We start from the raw sequence: 22,550 nt of genomic DNA, 5'->3' as shown, positions 1-22,550 counted from the left end.
TCCGGGTTCAAGGTCCCAGGTCCCAAAACCCGGGCTCCGGGTCCCAACCTCCGGGCTCCTGGACTTAACTCCGGGTTCCTGGACCAAACTCCGGGTTCCGGGACCCAAACTACGGGTAGGGGATCCAAAACTCAGAATTCCCTGTCCCTAACTCCGGGTAGTGGTTCCGAATTCCGGTTTGCAAACTCGGGCATCGAAACTCCGGGTTCCGTTTCCCAAACTCAAAGTTACGCTTCCAAAACTCCGGGTTTTGCTTACTCCGGGTACCAAAAACCGGCTTCCGGTTCCCAATCTCCGTGTCACAAACTGCTGGATCCGGATCCCAAACTACGGGATCCGGTACCCAAACTCCGGGTTCCGGTTCCCAAAGTCTAGGTTCCAAAGTCCGGGCTTCTGCTCTAAAACTAGGAGACCCACACTCCGGGTTCCGGGTACAAACTCCGGGTTCCTGTCCCAAACTCCAGGTTCCGGTACAAACTTCGGGTCCTAGTACCAAACTCCGGATCCCAAACAGCTGGTTCCGGATCCCATAGTCCCGGTTCGGGGTCACAAAATCCGGGTTACAAACTCCGGGCTCCGTATCCAAAACTACGGGTCCCAATCTCCGCATCCCAAACTCCGGGTTTCGGGTACAAAACTCCGGGTTCCGGGTCCTAAATTCTAGGTTCCGGTTTCCAAACTCCGGGTACCTGGTCCCAAAATCCGGGTTCCGGGTCCCAAACTCTGGGTTCATGGACCAAACTCCGCGTTCCGGTTAACAAACTCTGGGTTCCGGAACCCAAACTACGGGTAGGGGTTCCAAAACTCCGGGTTCTGGGTCCCTAAATCCAGATAGGGGTTCCAAAACTCCGGATACCGGTTTGCAAACTCCGGCTCCAAAACTCTGGATTCCGCTTCCCAAACTCAGGGTTCTGGTTACCAAACTCCGGCTACCGGTTCCCAAACTCCGTGTCCCAAACTGCTGGTTCCGGATGACAAACTCCGGGATACGATTCAAAACTCCGGGTTCCGTTTCCCAAAGTACGGGTTCCAAACTCCGGGCTCCGGCACCAAAACTACGGGTCCCAATCTCCGCATCCAAACTCCTGGTTCTCGCTCCCAAACTCCGGGTTCTGGCTTCCAAACTGCGGGTTCCGGTTTCCAAACTCGTATGTATTTCATCCATAATTGGATCACATATGTAATCCACGTGTTTGGATCACATATGTAATCCACACAGATTTGGATTACGTATGTAATCCATCCATATTTGGATTACGTATGTAATCCATCTATACTTGGATTGCACATGCAATCCATCCATAATTGGATTACATACTGTATGTAATCAACTCAGATATGGATTACGTAATTGATCCATAATTGGATCACATATGTAATCCACGTATTTGGATGACATATGTAAGTAATCCATCCATATTTGGATTACATACGTAATCCATCCATATTTGGATTACAAATGTAATCCACTCAGATTTGGATGTCATATGTAATCCATCCATAATTGGATTACACAAGCTTTCCATACAGATTTGGATTACATATTTAATCCATCCATAATTGGATCACATATTTGAGATACGTATTTGGATCACGTATATAATCCACAGATTTGGATTACTTATGTAATCCTAAACTCAGGGTAGGGTTCCAAACTCCGGGCAGGGGTTTTAAACTCCGGGTTCCGGGTCCCAAACTCCGGGTTCCGGTTCAAACTCCGGGTTCCGCTCCCAAAATCCGGGGTCTGGTTCCCAAACTCCGGACTTAGGTTCCAAAACTCCGGGTTCCAGTTCCCAAACTCCAAGCGGGATTCCAAAACTCCGGGTTCCGGGTTCCCAAGATCCGGGTTCCTGTCTCCAAAGTCCGGGTTCCGGGCTCAAACTCCGGGTTACGGTTTCCAAACTCCGGGTTCAGGTTTCCAAACTCCGGGTTCCTGGTCCCATACTCCGGTAGGGTTCCAAACTAAGGGTTCGGGTCCCAAACTCTGGGTTCCTGGACCAAACTCCGAGTTCCGGTTAACAAACTCTGGGTTTCGGAACCCAAACTACGGGTAGGGGTTCCAAAACTCCGGGTTCTGGGTCCCTAAATCCAGATAGGGGTTCCAAAACTCCGGATTACGGTTTGCAAACTCCGGCTCCAAAACTCCGGATTCCGCTTCCCAAACTCCGGATTACGCTTCCCAAACTCAGGGTTCTGGTTACCAAACTCCGGGTACCAAACTCCGGCTACCGGTTCCCAAAATCCGTGTCCCAAACTGCTGGTTCCGGATGACAAACTCCGGGATACGATTCAAAATTCCAGGTTCCGTTTCCCAAAGTCCGGGTTCCAAACTCCGGGCTCCGGCTCCAAAACTAGGGATCCAAAACACAGGGTTCCGGGTCCCAAAATCCGGGTTCCTGTCCCAAAATCCGGGTACCAAACTCGGGGTAATAAACTCCGGGTTGCGCCACCAAAACTACGGGTCCCAATCTCCGTATCCAAACTCCGGATTCTGGCTCCCAAACTGCGGGTTCCGGTTTCCAAACTCGTATGTATTCCATCCATAATTGGATCATATATGTAATCCACGTGTTTGGATCACATGTGTAATCCACACAGATTTGGATTACGTATGTAATCCATCCATATTTGGATTACGTATGTAATCCATCTATACTTGGATTGCACATGCAATCCATCCATAATTGGATTACATACTGTATGTAATCAACTCAGATATGGATTACGTAAGTAATTGATCCATAATTGGATCACATATGTAATCCACGTATTTGGATGACATATGTAAGTAATCCATCCATATTTGGATTACATACGTAATCCATCCATATTAGGATTACAAATGTAATCCACTCAGATTTGGATGTCATATGTAATCCATCCATAATTGGATTACACATGCTTTCCATACAGATTTGGATTACATACCTAATCCATCCATAATTGGATCACATATGTGAGATACGTATTTGGATCACGTATATAATCTACAGATTTGGATTACTTATGTAATCCTAAACTCAGGGTAGGGTTCCAAACTCCGGGCAGGGTATTTAAACTCCGGGTACCGGTTCAAACTCCGGGTTCCGCTCCCAAAATCCGGGTTCTGGTTCCCAAACTCCGGATTTAGGTTCCAAAACTCCGGATTCCAGTTCCCAAACTCCAGGCGGGAATCCAAAACTCCGGGTTCCGGGTTCCCAAGATCCGGATTCCTGTCTCCAAAGTCCGGGTTCCGGGCTCAAACTCCGGGTTACGGTTTCCAAACTCCGGGTTCAGGTTTCCAATCCCCGGGTTCCTGGTCCCATACTCCGGTAGGGTTCCAAACTAAGGGTTCGGGTCCCAAACTCTGGGTTCCTGGACCAAACTCCGAGTTCCGGTTAACAAACTCTGGGTTTCGGAACCCAAACTACGGGTAGGGGTTCCAAAACTCCGGATTTGGGTCCCTAAATCCAAACTCCGGGTTCCGCTCCCAAAATCCGGGGTCTGGTTCCCAAACTCCGGATTTAGGTTCCAAAACTCCGGGTTCCAGTTCCAAAACTCCAGGCGGGATTCCAAAACTCCGGCTTCCGGGTTCGCAAGATCCAAGATTACATACTGTATGTAATCAACTCAGATATGGATTACGTAAGTAATTGATCCATAATTGGATCACATATGTAATGCACGTATTTGGATGACATATGTAAGTAATCCATCCATATTTGGATTACATACATCATCCATCCATATTTGGATTACAAATGTAATCCACTCAGATTTGGATGCCATATGTAATCCATCCATAATTGGATTACACATGATTTCCATACAAGATTTGGATTACATACCTAATCCATCCATAATTGGATCACATATGTAAGCCACGTATTTGGATCACGTATATAATCCACAGATTTGGATTACGTATGTAATCCTAAACTCAGGGTAGGGTTCCAAACTCCGGGCAGGGTTTTAAAACTCCAGGTTCCGGATCCCAAACTCCGGGTTCCGGTTCCAAACCCCGGGTTCATCTCCCAAAATCCGGGGTCCGGTTCCCAAACTCCGGGTTTGGGTTCCAAAACTCCAGTTTCCAGTTCCAAAACTCCGGGTTCCAGGTCCCAAACTCGAGGCGGGATACCAAAACTCCGGGTTACGGGTTCCCAAGATCCGGGTTCCTGCATCCAAACTCCGGGTTCCTTGCTCAAACTCCGGGTTACGGTTTCCAAACTCCGGGTTCCGGTTTCCAAAATCCGGGTTCCAAGTCCCACAATCCGGTAGGGTTCCAAACTAAGGGTTAGTGTCCCAAACTCCGGGTTCCGGTTTCCAAACTTCGGTTTCCGGTAACCAAACTCCGGGTTCCTGATCATACTCCGGTAGGGTTCCTAAACGCCAGGTTCCGGGTCCAAAAACTCCGGGTTCCGGTCCACAAACTCCGGGTTATGGTCCCAAACTCCGGGTTCCGGTTTCCAAAGGTCGGGTTCCTGGTCCCACACTCCGGTAGTTTCCTAAATGCCGGTTTCCGGGTCCCAAAACTCCGGGTTCCGGTCCCCAAACTCCGGGTTCCTCTTCCCAAACTTCGGGTTCCGGTACCCAAACTCCGGGTTCCGGTCCCGAAACTCCGTGTTACGGGTCCAAAAACTCCGGGTTTTGGGTTCCAAAAATCCGGCTTTCAATTCCAAAACTCCGCCTTCCGGTTCCCAAACTCCGGGAAAGATTCCAAAACTCCGGCTTCCGGGTCTAAAGATCCGGGTTCCTGGCCCCAAAGTCCGTGTTCCGGTCCCAAACTCAGGGTTCCGGTTTAAAAACTCCGGGTTCCTGTTTCCAAAATCCGGGTTCGTGGTACAATACTCCGGTACGATTCCAAACTTCCGGCTCCGGTACCAAACTCCGGGTTCCGGTTTCCAAACTCCGGGTTCCTGTTCCCAAACTCCGGGTAGGGTTCCCATAACTCCGGGTTCCGGGTCCAAAAACTCCAGGTTCCGGTACCCAAACTCCGAGTTCCGGTTCACAAACTCCGGGCTCTGGGTCCCAAATGCCGCGTTCCGTTTCCTAAACTTTGGGTTCCGGGTCCAAAACTCCGGGTTCCTGGTCCCATGCTCCGGTAGGGTTTCCTAAAAGCCGGGTTCCGGGTCCCAAACTCCGGGTTCCTGTTCCGAAACTCCGGGTTCCGGTCCCGAACTGCGGGTAGGGTTCCAAACTCCGGGTTCCGGTTCCCATACTCCAGGATCCGGGTCCAAAACTTCGGGTTTTGGGTTCCAAAAATCCGGGTTCCGGTTCCCAAACTCCGGGCAGGATTCCAAAACTCCGGCTTCCGGGGTCCCAAGATCCGGATTACTGGCCGCAAAAGTCCGGGTTCCGGTCCCAAACTCTGGGTTCCGGTTTCCAAAATCCGTGTTCCTGGTCCCATACTCCGGTAGGGTTCCAAACTCCCGGCTCCGGTCCCAAACTCCGGGTTCCGGTTTCCTAACTCCGCGTATCTGGTCCAAAACTCCGGTAGTGTTCCAATCTCCGGGTTCCTGTTCCCAAACACCGGGTAGGTTTCCCATAACTCCGTTTTCCGGGTCCCAAAACTCCGGGTAGTGTTCCTAACTCCGGGTTCCGTTACCCAAACTCCAGGCTATGGGTCCTAAATGCCGCGTTCCGTTGCCCAAGCATCTAGTTCCGGATCCAAAACTCCGGGTTCCGAGTCCAAATCTCGGGTTACTGTACCCAAACTCCGGGTTCCGGTTTCCAAACTCCGGGTTCCTGGTCAGATACTCCGGTAGGGTTCCAAACTCCGGGTAAGGTTTCAAAAATTCCGTGTTCCAGATCCCTAAACTCCGGGTTCCGGTTCTCAAACTCCGGGCTCTAGGTCCCATAGGCCGGGTTCCGGTTCCCAAAATCCGGGTTACTGTCCCCAAACTCCGGGTTCCAGGTTCCGGTTCCCACACTCGGGATAGGGTTTCAAATATCCGGGTTTCTTGTCCTAAACTCCGGGTTCTGGTTCCCAAACTCCGGGATCCGCTTCCCAAACTCCGGGTTCCGGGTTCCAAATTCCGGGTAGGGTTCCAAAACTCCATGTTTCGGGTCACTAACTCCGGATAGAATTTCCATACTCCGCCTTCCGATTTCCGGTCCGGATTCCGGTCCCCAAACTCCGGGTTCCATTTCCCACACTCCAGGTTTCGGTTCCCAAACTCCGGGTCCAAAACTCCACGTTCCGTTTCCCAATCTCTGGGTCCTGCTCCATAAATCAGGGTTCCAAACACTGGGTTTCGGGTCCCAAACGTCGGGATCGTAATCCAGAATGCGGGTTCCTGTCATAAACTGTCTTGCGGGTCCTAAACTAAACGATTTCCAAAAAGGAAATTTTCAAAAAATAGTTGAAAACACTTTTATAAAAATATTTTGAAAAAATTTGTCGTAAAAAATTTTTCAAAAACTTACACAAAAATAAATTTTTGAAATTTTCAAAAAAATTTTCAAAAATTTTATATTGAAAATTAAGAAAAGAAACTGAAATAAAATAATAAAAAAATTAAATTAAATTAAAAAAATTTCAAAATATAAAAAAAAATTTGGAAAATTTAAAAAATATATATATTTTCAAAAAAATATTTGAAGAAATATAAAAAAATAAAAATAAAATAAATCTGAGAAAGTTAAAAAAGTTTCAGAAAAATTTTTCAAAATTGGAATTCTTTTTTAAAAATTGTTGAAACTTACTTTTTTTAAATAGATTTTTTAACTTTTTTGTTTTTTTTTAATTTTGCTTTGAATTTTTTTGAAAATATTTTTTTTAATTTGTTTTTTTTATTATTTTTTTTAATTTTTTTAATTTTGAAAATGAATGTTAAAAAAATTCAGAAAAAATTTTGAAAATTAAATTTCTTTTTTGAAAACTTCTTGAAAGCACTTTTTTATTTCTTTTCGAAATTTTCTTTAATTTTTAAAAAATCTTTTTAAAATAGTTATTAAATTTTTTAAATCATTTTTTTTAATTTATTTTTAAAATAAAATATTTTAATTTTTTTTTAATTTTTGAAAGTTTTCACAATTTTTTTATTTATTATTTTTGTAAAAATTTATGAAAATTGTTTTGAAAAAATAATTTCAAAAAATTTGTCAAATTTTCAAAAAATCTGATATACTGAAATTTTTAAAAAGTTTCAAAAAAAAATTTCAAAAAAAATTTTTAAAATATATTAAAGCAAATCTTAAAAAGAATTTCAATTTTGAAAATTCTTTTCTGAAAAATTTCTTTTTAACTTTTTTCCAAATGTATTTTTGAATTTTTTCAAATTTCTTTTCATATTTTTTTTGAGAAATTTTTTTTCTTAAATTTTCTTGAAAAATATGTATTTTTTAAATTTTCCAAAATACTTTTTTTTTTGGTTTTTTCTACTTTGTTTTCAAATTTAATTTTTAATGTTTTTTTCTAGTTTTCTTTAATTTTTATTCATATTTAATTTCGAAAAATTTATTTTGTAAATTTTTTTTATTTTTTTTAAATCTCTTGAAAATAGATTTTTTTTTAATTTTACAAAATTTTTTTTTTATTTTTTTGAAATTTTTGAAAATTTTTATTTAACCTTTTTTTTATTTTTTTTTTTCAAAGTATGTTTTCGAAGTTCTTTTAATTAAAATATTTTGAAAATATTTTTGATAATTTTTTTTATATTTGTTTTATAAACATTTTTTTTTGAGAATTTTTTTGAAAACTTTTTTCGACTTATTTTTTTAAAAGAGCTGTTTTACATTATTTTTTCAAAAATGATTTTTTAAAAATCTTTTTGATTTTTCAATTTGTTTTTTTTATATTTTTTTAGTTTAGGACTCGCAATCCTGTTTATGACAGCAACACGCATTTTGGGTTACAAACCAGACGTTTGGGACCCGAAAACCGGTGTTTGGAACCCTGAATTTGGGAACAGGACCCGGAGGGACCTGGTGTTTTGAAACCGGACACGGAGTACGGGAAGTGGGACCCGGAATTTGGAAATCGGAAGCTTGATTTTGGAACCCCTATCCGGTGTTAGTGACCCGGAACCCGGAGTTTTTTATCCCTGCCTGGAGTTTGGGACTCGCGACCCAGAGTTTGGGAAGCTGAACACGGAGTTTGGGACCAGGAACCCAGATTATTGAAACCATACCCGGAGTTTGGGACCCGGAACCCTGAGTTTGGGACCCGAAACCCGGAGTTTTGGACCCGGAACCCGGAGTTGTGGAACCGGAACCCGGAGTTTTGGACCCAGAACCCGGAAGTTTGGGAATCGGAAACTGGTATTTGGGACCCGGAGTTTGGGACCCAGAACCCTGAGTCTTGGACCCGGAACCCGGAGTTTTGGACCCGGAACCCGTTGTTTTGGACCAGGAAACCGTAAGTTTGGAAACCGGAACCTGGAGTTTGGGACCCGGAACCCGGAAGGTAGGGAACCGGAAACTGAAGTTTGGGATCCGAAACCCGGAGTTTGGGACCCGGAACCCTGAGTCTTGGACCCGGAACCCGGAGTTTTAGACCCGGAACCCGGAAGTTTGGAAACCGGAACCTGGAGTTTGGGACCCAAGAACCCGGAGTTTGGGTCCCAGAACCCGTAGTTTTGGATCCGGAACCCTGAAATTTAGGAACCGGAACCTGGAGTTTGGAACCCGGACTTTGGGACCCCGGAACCCGTAGTATAGGTCCCGGAACCCGGAGTTTTCGAACTGGAACCCGGAGTTTGGGAACTAAAACGCGGAGTTTGGGAACAGGAACCCGGAGTTTTGAATCCGAAACCCTGTGTGTGGGAACCGGAACCCGGAGTTTTGACCTGGAACCCGGATTTTTGGAACCCTGCCCGGAGATTCCGTACAGTAACCCGGAGTATGGGTCCCGGAACCCGTATTTTGGAAATCGGAACCCTGAATTTGAGACCGCAACCCGGAGTTTGGGACCAGGAACCCGGAGCTTGTGACCCCGGAACCCGGAGTTTTGGACACCTTCCCGGAGTTTTTGGAACCGGAACCCGGAGTTTGGGAACAGAAACCCAGAGTTTGGAATCCTGCCCGTAGTTTGGGAACCGGAACCCGGAGATTTAGAACCCTACCCGGAGGTTAGGAACCGGAACCCAGAGTTTTCTAACCCAAAACCCGGAATTGGGAACCGGAACCCGGAGTTTTGGAACCGGAGTTTGGGAACGGAACCCGAAGTTTGGGAACCGGAACCCGAAGTTTGGAATCCGAAACCCGGAGTTTTTGAAACCGGAACCCGGAGTTTGGGAACCGGATCCCGAAGTTTGGAAACCGGAACCCGGAGTTTGGGAACCGGAACCCGGACTTTGAGATCGGAACCAGGACTTTGAGACCGGAACCCGGATTTTTGGAACCAGAACCCGGAGTTTGGGAACTGGAACCCGGAGTTTGGAATCTTGGCCGGAGTTTGGGAACCGGAACCCGGAGTTTGGAACCCAAAACCCGGAGTTTGGGAACCGGAACCCGGTGTTTGGGAACGGAACCCGGAGTTTTTGAACCGGAACTCGGAATTTGGGAACCGGAACCCAGAGTTTTTTAATTCTGCCGGAGTTTGGGAACCGGAATCCTGAGTTTGGATCCCTACCCGACGTTTAGGATTACACACGTAATCCAAATCTGTGTGGATTACATATGTAATCTAATTATGGATGGATTACATATGTGATCCAAATACGTGGATTACATATGTGATCCAATTATGGATGGATTGTGTATGTAATTCAAATCTGTATGGAATACATGTATAATCCAATGATGGACGGATTACATATGACATCCAAATCTGTGTGGATTACATATGTAATCCAATTATGGATGGTTTACATATGTGATCCAAATACGTGGATTACATATGTGATCCAATTATGGATGGATTACTTGTGTAATCCAAATCTGTGTGGAAAAGTTGTGTAATTCAATTATGGATGGATTACATATGACATCCAAATCTGTGTGGATTACATATGTAATCCAAATATGGATGGATTACATATGTGATCCAAATACGTGGTTTACATGTGATATAATTATTATGGATGGATTACATACGTAATCCATATCTGAGTGGATTACATATCTGATCCAATTATGGATGGAATACATACGAGTTTGGAAACCGGAAAACGGAGTTTGGGAACCGGAACCCGAATTTGGAATCCGGAACCCGGAGTTTGTGGCCCGTGATTTGGGTCCGGAGTTTGGAACCCGGAACCCGGAGTTTGGGACCGGAACCCGGAGTTTGGGACCAGTAACCCGGAGTTTGGGACCCGTGACCCGGAGTTTGGGATACGGAGATTGGGACCCGTAGTTTTGGAGCCGGAGCCCGGAGTTTGTAACCCGGAACCCGGAGTTTGGGACAGGAGCATGGAGTTTGGGACCCGGAACCCGGAGTTTGGGACCCATATTTTTGGAGCCGGAGCCCGGAGTTTGGAACCCGGACTTTTGAAACCGGAACCCGGAGTTTGGGAACCGGATCCCGAAATTTGGGATCTGGAACCAGCAGTTTGGGACACGGAGTTTGGGAACCGGAAGCCGGTGTTTGGTACCCGGAGTTTGGTAACCAGAACCCGGATTTTGGGAAGCGTAACCCGGAGTTTGGGAAGCGGAACCCGGAGTTTTGGTGCCGGTGTTTGCAAACCGGAATCCGGGGTTTTGAAACCCCTACCCGGAGTTAGCGATCCGGAACCCGGAGTTTTGGAACTCCTACCCGTATTTGGGTCCTGGAACCCAGAGTTTGGTCCCGGAACCGGGAGTTTGGGACCCGGAACTCGGAATTTGGGACCAGGAACCCTGAGTTTGGGACCCGGAACCCGGAGTTTTGGGCAATTTAATTTAACTTAGAGAGCATGATGAAAATTGTTCAGATTGTCAATTAATATAGATAAACACAATATAATATTTGTTACTCAGTCAGATGACAAATCAATGTAAAATAATGACTTATATTGTCATTAAGTTTTTATACGCATAAATTACATATTGCAAACGTTTTCGCCCATTCAGGCATCTTCAGGCACAATTATACAATATCTCAATATCAAACTGTATAGTTATTACATTGGTGGTGGATAAACTGTTTAAAATTAATGATGCACAACATCACCATAATTAAAATGTAATATTACAGTTCATAAAATTAAAATAATGTTAAAATTAGAAACAACGTAGTGTTATGATTTAAACTTCATAATATTCTGTGAAACTCTTGTTCAGTAGAGTCCAATGATTGATGGGTTATATCTGAAATATATAAATATGAAATAGAAGTGGCAAATTATCAAATTTAAAAGTACGATTGGAATGGATAATGAAAGTACTCACGTCGTTTGAAGTAGTTATCTGTAAAGAAATAATAAATCAAAATTTTCAAAATTTTGAAGAATTTGAAAATAATTGAAAATATTAATTTCTAGATGTACTTACAAAGACGTGGGACGACCTGCTGCTATCGGACCTGTAGCTGATATGACGTGGGCGAAGTGAGTGTTCGTGTAAACAACTAAAGCGGAAGGATATTGTGTTGTGATGGGGTTAGAGGTTGTATAGGGGATTCCGGATTTGAGTCAAATTTTCATTAAGAATGCTGTTCTCTATTTGAATCTGTTTTGCAATTCTTCTGCAAAAAGAAATTAGAACCACTTTGAAAACAATGCCAGATATTATCCCACCCAATGAAATGTTTAAATATATCAATCAAAATCCAAAAATTCCGTCCATGAAAACCTTACCCAAGACACATAAAAACCCCATAACAATGAGACCAGTAGTAAATTGCATAAATTCTCCAAATTATAAAATATGCAAATTCCTCCAACGTTTTTTAAAATCTGCATTGAAATTACAACATTTGTACACAACAAAAAATTCTAGTCAATTAATTAACAAACTTCAAAATTTAAAGATTACAAAAAACACAAAAATGTTATCACTTGATATAGAAACGTTATTGTTATTAACGTCAGTGTAAGAACAATTGCAAAGTACTTTATACAAAAGTCGTTTAGTTTTTTATGAGGAATGAGAAAACAACATAAAAAATGTAGGTTCCTATTTTAAAAAATTAAATTGACCCTAAAATAACCATCACAACGTCCTCCAAATAAAACACGACAAATGGCATTTACTTTCCCCCATAATATCAAGCAACTTTTATTTAAGACATTTATTTCTACAACGCTTAGTTTTGGAGATATTGTACAGTATCAACTTAAATGGTCCACCCTGTCTATATATTAGGAGGGTGGACAAGACTCTATAGCTTAGGAAAGGAAAATTCCAAAATCAAACCCAACTCAGACCAGCCTAGCAAGGCACCTGAGATGTAATTTTAGAGCTCCAAGAAACACACAGATGATAGCCGGACTGAACTTACTTATGACTACTAGGCAAGGGAACCCAATAAGATGTAAGGTGGAACTTAATGGGAAAATTATACAAGTTATGGATTTTAAACATCTTGGGATACACATTTCTAGTTCTCGTAGACTGATTGATGAAGTAAGAACTCATGTTTTTAAAGCATCGAGAATATCAGGATACTTAAGAGATGTCATCTGGAAAAACAAACATCTAAACATAGAAAGTAAAGTAAAAATTTATAAAACATGTGTACGACCAATAATGACATACGGAGCGGATACAAGAGCAGATATTAGCCAAACGAAATGACTCATGAGAACAGCAGAAATGAATACTTTAAGAGCCATAGTAGGCAAAACAAGATTTGACAGAGTTAGGAACCAGAATGTGTGGAAGGAATGCAATATAGCAGATGCTGAGACATTTATCACAACGAGAAAAAGGGAATGGAGCCCTCATGTGGATAGAACTGACAACACGAGACTTATTAAGGCAGCAAGGAACCTACGCCTTAGAGGAAAAAGAGAAGTGGGCAGACCTCTCAAGAGCTAGACTGAGACGTAATCATCATTGACATAGTGTGTGTAAACAAACAGGCTTATGCCTATAGAAAAGAAGAAGACGAAGAAATTTCATTCAGTTAATTTTAAATTATTTTAATTGATTTTATTTTAATCTTATTTATTTTATTCTATTTTCATTTACTTCATTTTAATTTAATTTAATTTAGTGTTATTTATTTATTTTAATTTTATTTATTTTTTTTTTAATTTTTATTTTGGTTTATTTGAATTTTTTATTCTTTTAAATTTTTTTAATGAATTAATGTTTTTTTTTAATTCTCTTTGGATTTTTTTCTAATTATTTTTCAATTTATTTATATATTTTTTTAATTCTTTTAAATTTTTTTCTGAATATATATGTGTATTTGTTTGGAATGCTTTTTTGTTTCTTTTAATCTTTTTTCTCTCTTTATGTTTTGTAATTAAAAAAAATTGATTTATTTTAATTTATTTTAACTTATTTTATTTCAAATTAATTTAATTTTTTAATCACACCTTATGTTAATATAATTTATTATATTTTAATTTATTACAATTTAGTTTATTTGAATAGGTTTATTTAATTTATTTTAATGCAATCATTTCATTTCAATTTAATTTATTTTAATTCAATTTATTTTAATTTCAGTTCTTTTATTTTATTTCAGTGCATTCTATTTTAATCTTTGAACATATTTATTTTATTTTAATTTATTTTATATAAAATTAATTTATTCTATTTTAAATTTTTTAGTTTGATTGACTTCATTTTAATTCTTTTATTTTTTTTCATTTTGATTTAATTAATTTGTATCTCATTTAATTTATTTTAATTTGTTTGATATTAATTTAATTTGTTTTGATTTGTGTTATTTTAATTAATTTAAACTAATTTAAATTATTTTAATTTGTTTTATTTTAATTTAACTCACTTTTTTATTTAATTCAATTTAAATTACTTTATATTATTTTAATTTGATGTAATTTAATTTAATTGATTTTAATTATGTTTTTAACATATATTAATTTATTTTCTTTTAAATTAATTTACTTTAATTTGTATTATTTTATTTAATTACAGTTAATTTAATTGATTCCATTTTCATTTATTTGACTTAATTCAATTCATTTTATATGAATTTATTTCACATCAGTTTAATTTAATTTAATATAATTTATTTTATTTTAATTTATTATATTTTAATTTATTTTATTTTAATTAAAGTTAATTTGATTTAATTTAATTTAATTCATTTACTTTAATTTATTTTAATAAACTTTATTTTAATTTAATTTATTTTATTGTATTTTAATTTATTTTATTCTAATATAATTAAATTTAATTTAAATTACTTTTTTAAAATTAAAATCAATGTATTTATTTTATTTTAATTTAATTCAATTTAAATTACATTAATTGATTTTATTTTAATTTAATTTAATATCTGAAGTGAACATAGAGAAAAAGAAAATCTACGAGCCCACGATTCAGTACCTGTCAGAGAAATACAACATAGAAAATATCACAGTTACCGGTCTCTTCTTTGGAGCGAGAGGCAACATTCTGAAAACATTTGTAAAGTGAAGGGAAAAATACAAGCTGAAGAGAGATTTTCAAGATGCCATCGTCACCACCATAATAAAATTTTCTGTAGCGATATTTCGCCAGTACCTTTATGGTGTACACTCAATTTAAATTGTACTATTTTTTTTCTTGTCTCTTAATCTCTTTTGTTGGAAACCTGTTATATAATTTTTCATTTTAAAATTTCATTGTGAGCCATTCTATGCTGCAGGACAAACTCAAAATATTGGGTCACACCCATAAATAATAAATTCATTTTAATTTAATATAATTTACTTATTTTAATTTATCTTCTTTTAATTTGATTTATTCTATTGTATTGTAATGAAATTTAATTTTATTTTATTTCATTTTAAATTGCTTCCATTTATTTTATTTTAATTTGCTTCATTTTAATTTATACTAATTTGATTTAATTGATTACAATTTAACTTAATTTATTTTATTTTAACATATTTAATTTTTTTATTTTATTTTATTTTAATGTAATTTATTTTAAATTATTTAATTGATTTTACTTTAATTTAAATTATTTTATACTATTATAATATAATTTAATTTATATTAGTTTAATTCAGTTTTATTTAAATTAATTTATTTTCATTTAATTCAATTCATTTTAATTTAATTTAGTCCATTTTATTTCAATTTATCTTAATTTAATCTAAACCATTTTAATTTTACGATTTATTTATTTCAGTTTTTTACTTATTTTAATTAATATTATTTAATTTCAATTTATTTTAATTCAGATTAATTTAATTTATTTTATTTTAATATATTTAATTTAATTTATTTTAATTATATTTATTTTAATTCCATTTATTTCATTCTAATTAAATTTAATTCATTTTAGTTTAATATATTTCTATTTTTTTAATTTATATAATTTGATTTTACTTAATTTCATATTAATTTATATATTTTAGTATATTTTAATTTCATTGACTTCAATTTAATTTATTTTTATTTTTCTTTACATTAAAATATTTGACTTTACTTTATATTATTTCATTTTATTAGATTTTAATTCATTTAATTTTTTAATTTTAAATTATTTTACTTTATTTTACTTTAATTCCTTTTATTTTAATTTATTTTATTATAATTAATTTATTTTATTTTAACTTATTTTATTGTATTGTATTGTATTTTTTACTTTATTTTAATTTAATTGAATTTATTGTAGTTCAATGTAATTTAGTTTTATCTAAATTATTTCTTTATTTTATGTCATTTTAATTTATTTTAACTTAATTTATTTCATTTTATTTCGTTTAAAATTTTTTTTATTTCGAATTTTTTTTTGAAAATTTGAAAACTTTCAAAACTTTTTATTTAACTCTGATTTTTTAATAGTCTAGAAATTTAAACTTTTTAAAAATATTTTTATATTTTTCAAATTTGAGCTTTTGAAAATTTGAATTTTTGAAAAATTTTAATGATCTTTTTTCAATTTTGAAAATTTTGCAAAATTTTGAAGCATTGGTTATTTCCCTAATTTTTTTTTAAGTTGCAAATTTTGCATTTTTAATTTGAGAATTCGTGAATTTATTGAAAATTGTGAAAATTATTGACAATTTTTTGGTTTGCTGAAAATTTTCAATAACTTTTTATTTTTCGAAATTTTAAAATATTTTAATTTTTTGAAAATCATGAACACATTTTAAAATTTAAAAACTTTTCATTTTTTTTTAATACTTTTTACATGTTTTAATTTTTCTGGAAATATTTGAAATTTGTTTAAAATTTGAAAATTTTTATATTTTTGAAAATTTTAACTTTTTATTTTTCTGAACATTTAGAAATTTTTTAATTATCTGAAAATTTTTGTTAATTTTGAAAAATTGTCATTATTTGACGATTTTGAAAATTTTTTAAATATCTAACATTTTTTTATGTATTTGATTTTTTGGAAACTTAATTTAATTCATTTTAATTTATTTTCATTTATTGTATTTTAAATTATTTTATTCTATTTTATTTACTTCATTTTATTTTTATTTTAATTAATTTTAACGTAATTTAATTTAATTTTCATTAGTTTAATGTAATTTAATTTAAACTAATTTATTTTGACTTCATTTAATTAATTGTAATTGAATTTAATCCATTTTATATTATATTATACCAATTTATTTTATTGTATATTAACTTAAATTGACTTAATTCATTTTATTTCAATGTACTGCATTTTAACTCAATTTAAATTTTTTAATTTATTTTAAATTCTTTAATTTACTTCAAATTTTTAATTTTTTTAAATTTATATTATTCTATTTTAATTTATTTTAATTTAATTTATTTCATTGTATTTTAATTTATTAAAATCTATTTTATTTTACTTTAATTACATTTAATTAATTTATTTTATTTTAATATAATTAATTAAATATAAATAATTTTACTTCAATTTATTTCAATTCATTTTAATTTAACTTAATTTATTTTAATTTCATTTATTTTATTCTAATTTCATTATTTTATTCTAATTTAATTTAATTTATTTCATCCTCTTTTTTAATTCATATAATTTTACTTTATTTTATTGCATTTTATTTTAATTTTTTTAATCTAATTTATTTTATTTTAACTTATTTTATATGAAATTAATTTATTCTACTTTAATTTATTCTAATTTAATTGATTTTATTTCATTTTGTTTCATTGGTCATGACTTGAGATATCATAGTTGGATATTGTCTGTTGATTTAAAGACTCAAATTATAAGAAAAAATATTGGAAACTAAGTTTTTACTGCTTTCACATTTAGAACATAACTTATCACATATCTGGAAATGTTAATGTACAAGAAGTCTCACATCTTTCTATATTAATTTCGAATTTATTCATTTGGAGTTTATCGTGGTTGTTTACATCCAGCATAGTAACCAGGTATTTCTACATTAATTTATATAAATATCAATCAACAACGGATTTTACAGTTTTATTAGATGGTGAAAGATAAGGAAACTCTTGCTTATCATCTCCGACGATCTAAAAGACAGATTATTAATATTTTGCATTGGGATGTAAGTTTTGGTTTCATGGTGAATGTGTTGGCGTATGTAGTGATGATATCACAGCGCTTGGTGAAACTAATTATCAATCGTTATGTTATTCCTGCAGTTTAAAAGTCAATATTCATAATCAAAATCTTTCCATTGCTACTGCTAAATCTGTCCCACTTTGTCCTGATGAAATTGGGAGATATTTCAAAGATTTTAGAGGTATGCGAATCCATTGGTCCAGAGCCCATCCCAATGTCCCTTTTGTTAACGACTTGAATTGCTTGTATACCTCACAAGATGACTTCCATTCGAAGCTATTTAATTGCAAGAAAAGCATAGATTTGCGTATGATAGTAGGTAGTTCAAAGTGTGACAATCATGTATAAGTCAAAGGAAATATCTTCACAAGCTGTATTTTATGTAGCATTTCATTATTTAATTGAAATTTAATTTATTTTAATTGATTTTAGTTTATTTTATTTTAATTCATTTTAATTTAAGTTATTTTATTTCAATTTATTAAATTTATTGTAATTTATTTTAATTTGATTTAACTTTAATTTAATTTAAATTAATGTAATTTATTTTAATTTATTTTACTTTACTTTATATTATTTTATTATATTTTAATTTTGTTAAATTTTTTAATTTAATTGATTTTATTTTAAATTGCCCACAACATCCACTCCCATCAGATTGCAGAAAGAACATACGACAAACACTGGAGAAGGGGCCTTCTATCAATACCTAACGGACCAAGAAGATTGGCAGTCGCGCATTTCCGCCTTGCAACTGGTCATGACTGCTTGGCGCAGCATCTCCACCGTTTCGGTATTTATCAACCTCCAACCTGTACCCTTTGTGACCTTCAAGAAGCGATGAATAGGGATCACCTCCAACGCTGCCCAGCTCTAAAATCACTGACTGAATGTGCCAGATACTGGGAAGCGAGAAGCCTCATGCCTCTGTTTAGTTCTTAGTTTTTAGTTCTTTAAGGATTTTGTTTAGTTTCTTCATTAGATTTAATTTTAAGTTATATTAAGTTAATTGTTTTAATCTTGAGGTTGTGTTTCGGTAAAAGATAAGTTATCTATGTACCTGTCATTCGAATAAAGAAATAAATAAATAAACTTTAATTTAATTAATTTTATTATAATTTATTTTATTTTACTTTATTTTAATTTAATTTAATTTAATGTAATTTATTTTAGTTTAATCTAATTTATTTTAATTTAATCTAAATTTATTTTATTTTATTTTTATTTATTTTATTTTAATTCATTTTCATTCATTTTATTTTAAATATTTTTTTAAATTTTGTAAATTTTGTCTAGAACCTTAGAATATAACATGCATCAAGTACAGAATACAGAAATACAAACATTATGCTAAATAAATCTGAATACACAAAGTCATTCATACAATACTGAAGAGATGAGAACGAGATAGTCCAAAGCCACACTTTTAACAAAAATGGTTTTTCGTAAGAGTCCATCTTTTACTCATAATATGGGAAACTACTATTAAAATAACATAAAAATTACTCAATAAATGACGTAAGTATACGCTGAAGAAATTATGATACTGCAACTAATAAAAATCATTGGACCCTAAGCTTTTAACATGCTCTCCTGTAAAGTTTTGTCTCATATGACTACATCATTCTCACACCTTCAATTGTTAATAGAACAGAGATCTTCTGTCGATCTCCGAACCTACATACCAGTAGTGTGAGGCAAAGCTTACCTTGAAACTGCATGAGAAGATCATGAATGGCTGCAAGGATGTTTCGCCCACAGGTACATCCTGCGAATTCTGGGACTCTAGAGGGGCCATCTCCAGAATATTCTTGTCTCTTTTGGTGGTGGATGCAGGTTCTGGAGCATACGGCAGTTGACGCCTTTCTTCTTGAGCCAACATGATTAAACACGCCTTGCCTGGAGCATTTCTGCGAAAAACATAGTATGTTAAGAATTACAGAAGACACAATTAAAGTACATTCCATCCACTTCTCTCTTCATCTCTTTTTTTTTTTATTCTCAGTTTAACTTCTTTTTTAATTTGGAATATATCGTGAAGGGTGATTATTTCTTTACTAACATTTTTTATTTCTGGCAAAACATTTTTTTCAACAATTTCGTTCTGTCTGGTCATATTTAAATTTAACTCGAAAATTTTATAAACATCTGAAACTATTATACAGCGAGGATTTAGTTGCGTAAATCTTGTAAAAACTGGAATTAGAAACCGCCTCTCAGTAAAAAGAGTTAGCACTCTGCTAACAATATTTGATTCATATACCGTAAAGTGGGGTTATTCTGAAAACAGCTCTAATTTTTCGTTTGCTTTGATCTGCATGGAATGTAACCTCTATGGAGCACATTTCTAACATATTACAGATGGCTAACATGATAGAAATTGGATAAGAAGACAGTTTATGTTGATATTTGAAGCAAATGCACTCAACAATTAGCCTGGATGTTGACAGTTAAAATTCTCATTATTTTAACTGATAAAAACTGTCGTGCGCCGGACTCTGTTGACATCCCTCTGACATGTAGAGAGGGGGAAACAGGAGTAACGGGACAAGAAGGCTGAAGCTTCTTTTTAGGTGAGGTGATGCGGGATTATGATGAAGATAAGGAAAGACTGTTTTAATTAATAAAAATAATAAGAAAAAGGTTAGATATTTTCCCTTGGTTCAAGACGTAGGCAGAAGAGAGTTTTGAATATAAATGGGTAATTTATGAATTTGTCCTTAGACCTCGATGTGGGGGGAGAGTTTGCATTGCGGGGATAACAAATTAAATTTGCTTTTGCCATTGAAGTGCCTAATTTGCAGTGACGTAAACAAGTATAATTAATTCAAGCAAAGTTAAGAGCTATTATGCTCATGTATAATTTTGTTTTATGTACATGTACCATCAACACATCTGTTTAACTCCAAGTTTTGTCTTAATATTTGTAAACAAAAGTCAGTAAAAAAACTTTTTGCAGAAATGACCTTTTTTTTGATTTCATTATTAGACTTACTGCAACAGAAAACACTGACTTCTTGTACATCAAATAAAATCATAATAAAATAATCTATGATATGTATGTATCCAAAGCCTATCCACTTCACTTTACGTGATTTGGGTTCCGCATATTGTGGATAGATGGCAGGACTGTGATCCATTTTCTAGTTGGACACCACTTCGGCAGGCCACGCTGTACATGATGTGTATCTGTGGAGAATTATGTCTTATACTAGGGTGAGTGTATGTGTAAGTGTTGGTGTAAGTGTAATGTATGGAATGAGTGACGATGATGATGGGAGAAGGGGAAACCCGGTGCCAGTATGTAGACTACTCCTGTCAAATAGCATAAAAAGTTTCAGAATAGCCCCTGGTTGCATCTACAAGCAATTTGTATTTAAAAACATTGTAATTTCAGAATAGTCTCAACCACGGGCCTTTTCTGAAAGGTGTCTTTTATTTACATTTTGTCAAATACTATGAAGGCTAAAGATAAATACAGAATCTTTCGGAATAGTCCTTTACAGTACCATTGTTTAACACTCCTGAGTAATCTTTATACTTTTAGAAAACTACAGATTCAATAGCATTTCTGGTAGGGGTGATCATTCTGCTCCAATAACTCTTCAGTCGCAGAAGTCAGCTGCCTTCTTCGTCCTTCTATGGAATAAAGCTACAAGGCAGTGGGGTTGCACAGCTGAAAAGATGATCACATCTGGGAGAGAAACATTTCTCCTCTGCAATTCCACAAGGTCATTCTCAACATAATACATCTTATTTTCAGTGACACCAAAATAACGGTAATCAGGAGTGATTACATCAGAACTAGGGGAATAATTATCTCATGGGATGGATAGAGGACAAAAGTGATAGATTCCAAACTAACTATCTACAAATGTAAGTGGTACATCTACATACACAAGTAACTTATCTGTGGTCGTGAGAAACTTGAACTAAATTGTAGTATAAGAAAACAGAATTTGTATCTACTGAGGGGAACAATGATGTACATTGAAAGAACAATAGCATTACTGCAAACAAGCAATCTGTAGAGAAAGAAATTAATACATTTTTTAGCGTAACTATCATGGCGTTGTTACATCACGGTTCGTATCCTCATGCTCGGACACGTCATAATCTTGACCTAATGGAATTTTCTCCCCATTAAATAAGGTTCCTAATATAGTGGGGGTTTGAAGGACTGGATTAGCTGACATTGTGGAAGTTCGAGAGGATGAATCAGCTGACGCATTGGGTGTTTCATTAGTAACGAAAGTAGGCATTTTATTTACCTTCTCTCTCTAAGCTCCGACAAAGGTAGTTCATCCCAGAACTGTACTCGCTCTCCTGGGGGTTTTTCAGCTTCTCCTTAACCGCTGACAAAGGCAGTTCATCCCAGAACTGTACTCGCCATCCTAGGGGTTTTCCAGCTTCTCCTTAAGCGCTGACAAATGCACTTCATCTCAGAACTATAATAATAATAATAATAATAATAATAATAATAATAATAATAATAATAATAATAATAATAATAATTTATTTATTTAATCTGACAGAGCTAAGGCCTGTAGGCGTTCTCTTCTGCCCAGCCAGACTCTAATTCTAATTGAATACAACTGGTTACATAGTTCTTAAATTAATATCTAGACCATAAAACAACATGAAAATAAATAATGAAAGTTGGATATATAATAATAATAATAATAATAATAATAATAATAATAATAATAATAATAATAATAATAATAATAATGAGATAATTTAAATACTCGCCATCCTAGAGGTTTTCCAGCTTCTCCTTAAGCGCTGACAAAGGCAGTTCATCTCAGAACTGTACTCGCCATTCTAGAGGTTTTCCAGCTTCTCCTTAAGCGATGACAAAGGCAGTTCATCCCAGAACTGTACTCGACAACCTAGAGGTTTTCCAGCTTCTCCTTAAGTGCTAACAAAGGCAGTTCATCCCAGAACTGTACTAGCCATCTTAGAGGTTTTCCAGCTTCTCCTTAAGCGCTAACAAAGGCAGTTCATCCCAGAACTGTACTACCCATCTTAGAGGTTTTCCAGCTTT

At 35.2% G+C, this 22,550-nt stretch overlaps 1 long non-coding RNA gene across 1 annotated transcript in view; it reads left to right on the top strand.

The window, feature by feature from the left end:
* The window catches only part of LOC138711602 (uncharacterized), a 64,359-nt gene extending 45,785 nt beyond the window's left edge, over nt 1-18,574 (top strand). Inside the window, exon 5 of the long non-coding RNA XR_011335406.1 lies at nt 18,161-18,574. This is a non-coding gene — a long non-coding RNA (uncharacterized lncRNA). The remainder of the gene's footprint in view (nt 1-18,160) is intronic.
* Nucleotides 18,575-22,550: the final 3,976 nt, after the last annotated feature.

The sequence above is a fragment of the Periplaneta americana genome, chromosome 13, assembly GCF_040183065.1.
Source record: "Periplaneta americana isolate PAMFEO1 chromosome 13, P.americana_PAMFEO1_priV1, whole genome shotgun sequence".
NCBI lineage: Eukaryota > Metazoa > Arthropoda > Insecta > Blattodea > Blattidae > Periplaneta > Periplaneta americana.
This window is presented reverse-complemented; position numbering and strand designations above follow the sequence as displayed.